Source organism: Taeniopygia guttata, chromosome Z, assembly GCF_048771995.1.
Source record: "Taeniopygia guttata chromosome Z, bTaeGut7.mat, whole genome shotgun sequence".
In the NCBI taxonomy this organism is placed as follows: domain Eukaryota; kingdom Metazoa; phylum Chordata; class Aves; order Passeriformes; family Estrildidae; genus Taeniopygia; species Taeniopygia guttata.
In genome coordinates, this window is record NC_133063.1 from 33,094,715 (window position 1) to 33,105,787 (window position 11,073).

The window sequence follows — 11,073 nt, forward strand, 5'->3', positions numbered from 1 at the left end:
ACTTAATTTCTTTTCCATCTGAGAGACTTTTTTATTTATGGTATAAACTTACATGCAAGTTCATTTAATTGGAAACATGTCTACCAATTTAAGAGACGTTACACCAGCCACAGTGAATGCATGGTACAGGCTTCCAGGTACTCTGGAGACAGGGGAAGTCTGTTCAATTCCACTAGCACTACAAGAGCCACTCCAGGGGTAGTGCATGTGCTTTTAGTGACCCATGTTAGCCCGTCTACAATGATTGTTGCCGAGATCATTCAGTGGCAGGAAATAAAGAAATCAAGTGCCTGGCACAACACTTTTTTGTTCATTATCAGGACTTTGAACTGAATTGTAGAAGATTGCAGGGTTTCTTAGAACTGGAATTTGCAAATAGAAATACATTTCTTCAACCAATGTTTTAAACAGCCAAGCATCTAGCTTCAGAGATATGCTACCATTTCCTCACAAACAGACTGTTTAACACAGGAAGATGACATTTTGGGCTCACAAGGATGAAAATATTAATTACTTGTACTGCATATTGTAAGGTTTTATATCTGTTACCAAAATGGGAAAAAACAAGGCAGTTTAATGAATAAGTTACAGTAACTTACCTACTAGCACATTTAGTTTACCAAGATTCATGTTAGCGTTCCTTTTCAGGTTTTCTTTTTAGCAGTGCTATAAGCACAGGCAGGATACTAGTTACCATAACAAACATTTGCATCCGTTTCAACTTACAGAAACTCCCAAAACTACAGTCCAATTTAGTCAGAATTCCACTTATTTAATAAACATAAACGTTTGAAATCTAGCTTCACTCATTACTCAAATAATTAATCTCAATTCCTTTGCTTGTGGTCTTATATTGGTTTCACGTTTTGCACCAGCATTAGCACTGCATATGCTCTAAGACTGTCTTTTCCCCTCTTTTGCCTGTAATCATACTCCAAGCTTTCCTGGAACAGTCCAGGGTATTTGATTATCCTTAACTTATGTCAGTGTTCAGAATAGAGGAAGAAGTAAAAATCTGCCAGCTCAAGTCTTTTTTAAGCTATCTGATAGGAGATTAACTTTGATTTGGTTATGCATGATCCGGTTAATCACATTGAAGTCTAGACAAAATAGTCCAAGTTTGTACCATTCTCAGCTACTCCTCACTATCTGTGAGCACCAGTGCTCTGCATGTGCATCCACAACATGGCTCTCACAAAGGGGAGTAACCTACTTCACACGCAGGTGAATGCATATTTTGCAGCCCTGAGTGGCACATCACATTGGGCAGATGCAAAAATGTGAGGAGGGTTAGAGGAGTCAGCACAAAGCACAACTGTCAGGTGCCTCTGCAGAATTACTCAGTGCATTATGAGGACCTTTCCATGATGGAAAGTGTATTTGTGGGCTTGGAGAAAGTCACCTGTGGAGTTGTGAAGATCGTCTAGGAGATCATGACCTGGGATTTTCTGATCTATACAGAGCAAATGAAACAAAAGACGGGCACTTAGAGATAGGGTTGGTGTTCTCATATGTCAGGTCTGTACTCCATAATTTTTCTATTTAAATCCCTACTCCTCCATGTTTAAGGTGACAGGCAAACTACAAACAGAAAAAAAAAAAAGAAAACCAACAACCCTATGTTGCCAGCTGAGGCATTCCTAGTCTCTTCCTATGTTTTCCAATCCACAAGGGTTCTGTAGTTCAGCTGTACTGGTATAAAACTGTGTAGTCCTGCTATGAACCAGAATGGGAAATGCAACCAGGGAGATTATGTCTTTTTTCTTCAAGTTAACCCATATGAATTCTGCAACTTTGTTAAAAAAAAAAAAAAAATTAAAAAGAACAAACCCAAAACCAAGAACAAAACCAAAATAAAACAACAAAAACTCAAATCACAAACAAAAATCCCAACCAAAGACAAACAAACAAACCCATAAAACACATCAAAATATAAACAAAATAGCAAAACAAAAACAATAAAGAAAGACACTTACATTTTGTTCCATAACAGTACAAAATAAATAATAGAAGTTGGATATGTAAAACTGGGTGTACATGGATCTTCATGCAGAACAGAAACTATACTATGAATGTATATACCTTCAACACTAACAATGCTACTTTATTTTAAGTTACTTCTTCAGTAACTTAAGATTTGATTTGTCTGGTTGGCGAAATCTTAACAGCTAGTCATGTAAGAATTTACTCTAATGGACAAATCAAATTATTTGGGTAAAGCATTTCCATCTGTAGGACGTTCTCTGTCCTTCTAGAAACATCTTGCCACATGCTACCCTTGAGAATTTCCTCTGATGTTCAGTTGGGTGTGTTTCTCCCAAAGACCTCTAACCTACAGAAGTGTCCATGATGCCTCAATCAACCAAGCAGCTGACTCAGGTATTATGTTACACTGGGATGATTAGTGTGAACCTCAGTTATTTTTTTCTCAGAAACAGCTGGCCTAATTGCATGTGTCCTCAGATTATTACTGTGCAAAAAAAAAAAAAGTGGAATAGCAAATATCCTGAGTTAGGATAAGGACAGCTAAAACACAGAATTCTATCAGAATTCATTACCTAGTTAGGAGCTGCATTTTCCACTGCAAGGTATTTCATTATCAATTCTGAACAATTTTTGAATCCTTAAAAAATCATATCTATAATCTTGCTGCAATTGAAACATCTTTCTATACATCATATATTCTAAAATCTGGATTGGTTGAAAGGAATTGATTATTGAGAGACATGAGGTTCAATAGCAATGTATGAAAGCTTCAGAAACTGATAGAAGGCTAAAGAGCTGTAAAATGGAAACTGTGGTCAACCTTATTAGAGCTTTTACTGTCATTCAAGCAGTTTTTCTCTTAATGGCATGAATGCAAAATATATGGTGTGGTGTGGCATGGCATGGCATGGCATGGAATAGTGCAGTATGCTGTGGCCATTGTGCTCTCAAATAAAGTGCATGAGACTACCTTTACATGAAATAGCTGTCCTTGCCAAATGAGGCTGTGCATTAGTAATTCTTCTTTGATGTGCATTTTCTGTCTTCTCTAGGGAATTTTAAAATCAATTTCCCTTTAAGGTCTGATTGTCTAGATTTTCTGTTTAAAGCATGACTTTAGTGCTTACAGGCAAACCCCCCTTTTTCATATTCTTCTATCTAATAAGGTTATACTGTGCTTAATATACTATTATGAAACCTGTGAGTCTCACTGCCAACCTGAAAAAATTGAGCCCATGTGGTGAGCAATGGTTGCTGTTTAAAATTTTTCCCCCCCAGGGTCTTTGCAGCTGGCTTTGAGGAGGGAGCTGCTGCTCTGGAAGATGTGTGGAAGCTGGGGATGGCTGGAAGCATTGGCTCGGTTGGTTAGAGCATGGTGCTAATAATGCCGAAGTTGCCTGCTCAATCGGCCCATCCATTTAAGAGCTGGACTCAATGATTCTTGTGGATCCTTTCCAACTCAGGATATCCCAGGACTCTGCGGAGATCCCCAAGGAGGGCACGATGACTAACCAGACGATTCTGTTCTCGCTGATGTACTTTAGAAAACTGGGAACAGGAGGGAACGACATGGAATTTGACCACGGGGTGCCTGTGAATTTGACCACAGGCACAGGAGTGCCTGTGAATAGAAAGGATGAGGCAGTTGCCGGAGTATTCCTGAAAGCAAGACGCTCACTCCTAGGTAAAACCCTGCTGTGCAGGGGTTTCCGCTGATTTCACCTAGCAATCAGTGAAAATAATCTCACCTAGCAATCAGTGAAAATAATCACCGTATTGCCTTTATGTACTCTAGACAGCACGGACATAATATCTTCATGCTTGAAGAGCAGTCACTTAAAAATGTCATGTTAGACCTAGGGGATTTTTACCTACAACCGGAAGGCAAAAGATCGCCTTTGGATGAAGTACCAAAAAAAAAAAAACCCAAAAAACCAAAACAAACAAACAAAGAAAATCCAAAAAAACCCCACCAAAACTCAAAACAACCAAAAAACCCCCCAAAACCAGGGAAGAAGGCAGTGAAGAGAAACGAAGTGCGTAGTTTAGGGATGCCAATCCAAGACACATAGTAGATATCCCAAAGATCATCTGTGTCTGTACTGCTGCAACAAGGAAATATTCCCTTAACAGCTAGCATAATGAGCTAGGATAATTCTGCAGCAGTAGAGAATTAATTTGCAGAAGAGATCCTTCTCAGTTTCTTAAGTAAAGTGGAAAGCAGGTCTTGCAAATAGGCATGAAATTCTAAACAAAAATAATCTGTAAGGCAGAGAACATCTGTCTGGAGCAATAGCATCCTGCAAAAATATTAATTATTAAAACTCATCCAAGAAGGAAGTGAAAGATATTTGAAACAGCTTGAAAATTAAGTAATATCCATAAGTTTTAAAGCTGCTGGAGTCACTTTATGCTCTTTTATGCTTGCCTGAGCCTAAATGAAGAAGAAATACATGAACGGTTTTTTTAGGGGGGAGAACACAAGGTCATCTTGACCTATCTCACAGATAGAGCATATTTCTAAACTCTTGATGTTTTTACCTGACCTTGAAGATAAGAAAAGAATCTCTGAAAGACAGAGATTCAAGCAATCTCTTTTTAAGTTATGAGAAGAGTTTAATCTTTCTTGACTTGAACACTTATGAATCAAGTCAGGAGGTTTAAGCTGAAAATATTGCAACAATTCCAAGGAAAGAACATAAAAGTCTCTTCCTTTTTTTATTAATCAGTAAATGAAGGAAAGCCTTCCATTATTTAAAACAAAACAAAACAAAACAACCCTCCCTCCCCCCAAAAAAAAAAACCAAAAAACTAGTGGGAGACTTAATTCTTATTAATTTGAAGCCAGGAGCAAGTCATACATTAAAGAGCTAAAGAGTATGACTTTGATAAAGCAGTAGTGAATATGTAAGATGTATTCTTTTTGGTAAAATCTTGTTGCACTCATTCAGCATGTATTGGCTGGAGCGAAGAGAAATTTAAGCAAGATATACGGATAAGTGTTTTGGCTTTCCCTCTTGTTTTAATAGACTAAATTAATGAAACCTGTAGGGAAAGAATCATATAAAACTACTTCTTATTTAAAGATTGCATGGCATTTCTCAGTGATTGGTGTTGGGACCACTGGTTGGGACCACTGGTTGAAGCTCCTTGTTGGTGCCATGTCAGAATCTGTGGGTATTGGTGATTCCAATTGGAGATTGTAGAAAGTCTCTGTCTTTCTGCCCCGTTGCCAAAGAAGAAGCCATAATTCGTCTGTGCTGTTTTCAAGGTTGTTTATTCTTGCTTATCTATAACATGTTCTGCTGCGCTGCTGCAGGTCTGTCCTGCAGGGCAGCGTGCGGGGCTCTGCCCCCAGTGGGATGTTACAAACATTATATACCAGAAACTACGTGTGCTATATTTACAATAATGTGCCAATATCTATCATCTACATTGAACAGTGTGTTCCCAGCCTAAACCAATAGAAAAATGCCAACACTACAGTGAAACATGGAGGGCATGAAGAAGGAGGAAAAGGACAAGACACACCCAATTCCTCCATCTTGTCCCCTCTGAACCCCTAATCTAGAAACCTAAAATTTTACTTTTGCACCCGTGTCACACTTAATCTTATCAAACACTCAAAGCTTCTAATTCATCCTGTAAGATTGAAAACTCCTCTCCATGGACAGAGATCAGAGACAGTGTCTCTCGGGGCTCTGTCCAGGGGGGTTCCTGACCCCCTGCCAGGGTCCCAGACCTGCCAGGGCAGCCAGAGGGAAGCCCTGGATTCCCACAGTGCCATAGAGTGGGATCGGATGCACTCTCAGCAAGTTTGCCAAGGACACTGAACTGCTGCGGGGCAGCAGCATGCTGGAGGAGGGGGATGCCTCCCAGAAGGACCTTGACAGGTTTGAGAGGTAGGTTTATGCAAAGCTCATGAAGCTGAACAAGGCCAAGTGCAAGGTTCTGCACCTGTGTCAGGGCAGTCCCAAAGACAAACACAGGCTGGGCAGAGAATGAATTGAGAGCAGCCCTGAGGAGAATGGCTTGGGGGTGTTGGTGGCTGAGAAGTTTGACCCAATAGTTTGCATTTCAGCCTAGAGAGCAGTTGTCCTGTGCTGCGTCCAAAGCACTGTGGCAGCAGGGTGAGGTGGGGAATTCTGCCCCTCTGCTCTGCTCTGTGAGACCCCACCTGCAGTGCTGAATCCAGTTCTGAGGTTCTCAACAAAAGAAGGAGCTGCTGGAGTGAGACTGGGCCACAACCCCAGCCAGGGCAGGGGGCTGCACTAGCTTTAAAGTCTTTTCCAGCATGGACCATTCCATCATTCTGTGATGAAGATGATGATTTTCTGTTTTGACAGAGTAAATAAGGAAAGCCCAAGTTGTACTAATCACTGAAGACTACATCCATGTGTCTAATCCTTTTGGCATTTAAGTGTGTCTTTTCTCACAGTGTTTCAAATGTCTTACAGACACTCATAAAGCTGAGAGTTTCTCTTCTCAAGATTATAGTAAAAGAAACATTTTACCAATATGGCAGAATTTTTTGGTTCATAGAAATTGTAGTAGGATTAGTTGCTATAAGACTTAGAAATCTGACAACTTTACACAGGTTTCTAAATTCAAATATAGGATATTCTTTGATTACATTTTGAAAATGCATTACTATTTGTCATTTCCTATGCAACTCTCTCAGGCTGATTTGTAACAATGTTGTAGTTCCACTAGGCAAATGGACTGAAAAAATGTGCTGCATAGCAGAATGCTTTTGATTTAAATGTATAGCAAGAAATTTCTGTGAAATAAAAACTGCATTAACGAGCTGGCACTTGGCCACAATTGATTCTATTCTGGTTGCTGCAATCTGTATCACCTGCAAGGTTGTTTAGTTATGGAAACAGTTGGAGTACAACTTGTCCCACTGCTGTCCTCAGGAGCCTCTGGTACGGATACAGAATATATAGCCTAATCTCAGCTTTGCGCTGCAGATCTTTTGTGTCATTCCTACTTGTTATGAAAGGGTGACTCTTACAAGTGTACTGCTGTAGCAAATTGCCTTAATACTTAGAGAGAATTCCAGTTTCCTGCTTTATCTCATCTGCTCCTCAGCCTCTTCATACAAAAGCATAACTGCCAGCTGTGTCAGAGAAAAAATCCAAGTGAGGGAGTGAAGCAATGAGGGAAGGCTATCTCTCTTCAAAACATACCACTAACATTTATAATTAGAGTCTACTTTTAAAAAAGCAACAGAACACCTCCTTTGTTTATATCTTGAAATAAACTGTCAATGTAATGCTATCAGAGTTGCTGCATTCTTGTTCTTCAGGCACATATGCAAGGAGGAGGGTACAATGCCTTCCTCCCACATTCCTTGGACAAAGGATTAAGACTATCTAACTTTCAAGTTAAATTTAGAAAAGCAAGTTATAATGACACTTACTATGCATCCTAAACACAGAGAGCGAGTGAGTATTTGGTTCATTAAATGTTCTCTGTATGGTTTTCTCTCTGATAACTTGCAAATCAAAGCTTCTAATTTATTAGAAATTGACAACAAAAATGCAACAGTGTACCTTTCACAGCAGTACAGAAGATAGGTACCAGTATACTGAATTAATTAGTCATTCCATGGGGTTAATATATCTGAAGTATGGGTGAGAACCAGAATTAGAATATGTGTTATGAAGAATAAAGGTTTGAAAATGAAGAATTATGAATCTTTCACTTAAAAGAAGACAAAGTCAAATTAAAAGCTAGAACCAAAGAGAAACTTTATATATTATGTGCAGTTTCTTTTGCTAACAGGTAATTTATTTCTGCAGTGCTGGTATATAGTAAGTTACAAGCCCTTAAGCAGAGATAATGAAAACAAAAGATTTTCTGTGCAGCATTTCCAGCATCAGAACCAGATACCTACCTAATTGCCACCTTAAAACTTTAGCTCATCTCCTTTAGAAAAATAATTTGTATTTTACAGTTAGCACACAGCTTTAACCATAACCTGGAAAAGAAGGAACAATGCAAATAATCTGTAATATGTCCCATAGAAGAAATACTGCTGTATTTATAAAATGTTTTTGAAACCTGACTGAGAATACCTTCTGGTTTCATTGGCTATGGTCCTCCTGAAATATAACTATGGGTTACACTGTATGAAGAGTTATAAATAAAAAGTTAATGCTTCATCTGAGAGCTGGGCTACAGAACAGAGACTTGTAGCTGAGTCTTAGTTAGTCCTCTCTGCAGGTGTTTTTGGCCCCAGTGAAGAAGATGAAAATGTAGTTTCTTTGTATAATTTCATGTTATTTTTGGACTTCCATAGGGTTTATTCATCCTTGGTAAATATATTAATAGAAATGAATGTGGATTAATTCGTCTATTTGCACTTTGCTAAAGGTTGAGGGTGAGATGTTGGAATCTGTGGGTATTGATGATTCCGAGATTGTAGAAAGTCTCTGTCTTTCTGCCCTGTTGCCAAAGAAGAAGCCATAATTCGTCTGTGCTGTTTTCAAGGTTGTTTATTCTTGCTTATCTATAACAAGTTCTGCTGCCCTGCTGCAGGTCTGTCCTGCAGGGCAGTGTGCGGGGCTCTGCCCCTCAGTGGGATGGTACAAACATTATATACCAGAAACTACCTGTGCTATATTTACAATAATGTGCCAATATCTATCATCTACGTTGAACAGTGTGTCCCCAGCCTAAACCAATAGAAAAATGCCAACACTAAAGTGAAACATGGAGGGCATGAAGAAGGAGAAAAAGGACAAGACACTCCCAATTCCTCCATCTTGTCCCCTTTGAACCCCTAATCTAGAAACCTAAAATTTTACTTTTGCACCCGTGCCACACTTAATTATTACTCGTACCAAACACTCAAAGCTTGTAATTCATCCTGTAAGATTGAAAACGTTTTTCCATGGACAGAGATCAGAGACAGTGTCTCTCGGGGCTCTGTCCAGGGGGGTTCCTGACCCCCTGCCAGGGTCCCAGACTTGCCAGGGCAGCCAGAGGGAAGCACTGGATCCCCACAATGAGAAAAGATAGTTCAGATGTTAAAATATTTTCAGTGGAAGAAAGGGTTAATACAGGCTGAGTGGTGTGCCTTGAAGAAAGGAATTTGAAAAAGAGTGCAGCAAAGACACTGCAGACTGTGATTCTTTTGGCAATCACTACCATGAGGCATGCTCCAAAGGAAAGGTTTTTCTAAAAGAGAAAACTAGCAAGGAAATTGCTCCCGTCTGCCACACCACTGCCCTTCTGATGGAAAATAGCATTAATGGTAGTTGGAGAGATTTATTACCACACAGATCTTGCATTGAATCAAAGCATGACTGTCACATTTTTTTAAAAAACCTCACAAAGACAATCTCATCATGGTGTTTCAGAAAAGAAGGGAGCTTCTGAAATAACGCTTTGAGAGGCTTCTGGACAGGAGAGCTGCTCTTCTAGTTGTTCCAAGTATGCCTGCCATTGAGGTCATCACCCATGGCTGACTGGGTGTCTTGTCTATAGCAGATCTGTTGCTGCAGGTGTTCACTGGAGTTGAGGAGTCTCTCATAATCAGTCAAATAATTCTAATTTAAACCACTGGCCTCCTAAACTCAGACAGATACTCACATAAACCTTGCTTTTAGTGTAGGAAGAATTCTCTCCTTTTGTTGCCATAGTGGCATGGGTCTGTGGCTGGAGGCATGGGCACCTCCACATATTCAGGTGGCAGGAGGATCTAGGGTCTCTGCCATGAGCACCTAACTGAGCAAGCAAAAAAGAGCAAAGAGAAAGCAAAGAATAGGTACTGCCTGTAGAGGTATACAAATAGGTTGTTTTCTACTGAAACACCAACAATAGGTCATGAGAGTTTATGTAAAGACAAACTACACACATTGCTAAGGGGTAAAGGCAGCTGTCACCTTAGGGTGGATGTTTCCAATAGCTGTTCTCAGTTACCTGCATCCGGTGATGATTTATTTTTAAATCTTCCTTGCAATAATTTCTCTCTGATAAAAAATAAATTATCTCAGCTTTCAAACTTTTTCAAATATTTATTAACACCTGTAATTTCTTTCCTAAGCTTGTATTGTTGAGAGGGTTCCTATATGGAGTTACCTTCCTCTCATCTTCTGTAAAGAGCCAAGGACTTTTCCTGTCCTACTTGCAGAGCAACTGCTGAACCCACACAGTTTACCTTCAATATACTGGGCCTTGTACTGCAGTAGCTGATGTGCCTTCTTACCAACAGGGATGCAAATGACTGCAGGCAATGTTTTAGCTTAACCACAGTTCTCTTACTTCAAAGCTGTTCACAGTCAATGTTCCATTTCACTTTCTGAATATCACTGGAATTTTTGGTCCTTACCCTGCTAGCAATATAAATGAAAGGAATAGTGCATCTTCTGTTCAGGCAACCTGCCCACTGAACTTACCTCTTAGTTCTGCATGTTTCCTAAACGATAGACACAGTCCTGTCTCACACAGCCTCTATGATGACCTAGGAAATTATCATCCCCGGATCATCTCTGTGTAGGGCATCTCTATGAACCATGAAACATGGTCTCATCTATAGAAGAAATACAATGAGATAAATATAGGACCGTTCAGCAACTTCACAATCTGCCTACTCTCTGTCTCTGTCTGTGTACCAGTCACTTGAATTAATATCCAGTGAAAACAGACATGTAAGGATTATGCTTCAGTCTGTGACTGAACAAGTTGCCACAAGCATCAAGTGGGCTGAAATTTTCCCATGTAGCTCTTAAATCCTTAAGCAGCAGAGGGAAGATCAACCCTTTGCCACTTAATACTGAGTCACTCACTAAATACAAATGCACATGGTAACTCAGAACAACTTTAAGTCAGTCATCTGTAAATGAGAATACTTGTGGCTAGAGGCTTAGTTCCTACAGTAATCCAGGCTTTGTCATTTTGGCTTTTCTTGTGTCTCCTTGTACTTCTGCAGATTTGTAATGATAATACAGGACTCGCTGTGCAAATAGCAGAGTGCAGCTTCTTTCTACCTTTCCTCTCAAGATGCCACTGCTAAGTCTTTCACTCTGCATGTCTTGGTTCAGCTGATACACTTTTTCAAAGCCTTATTACTATATA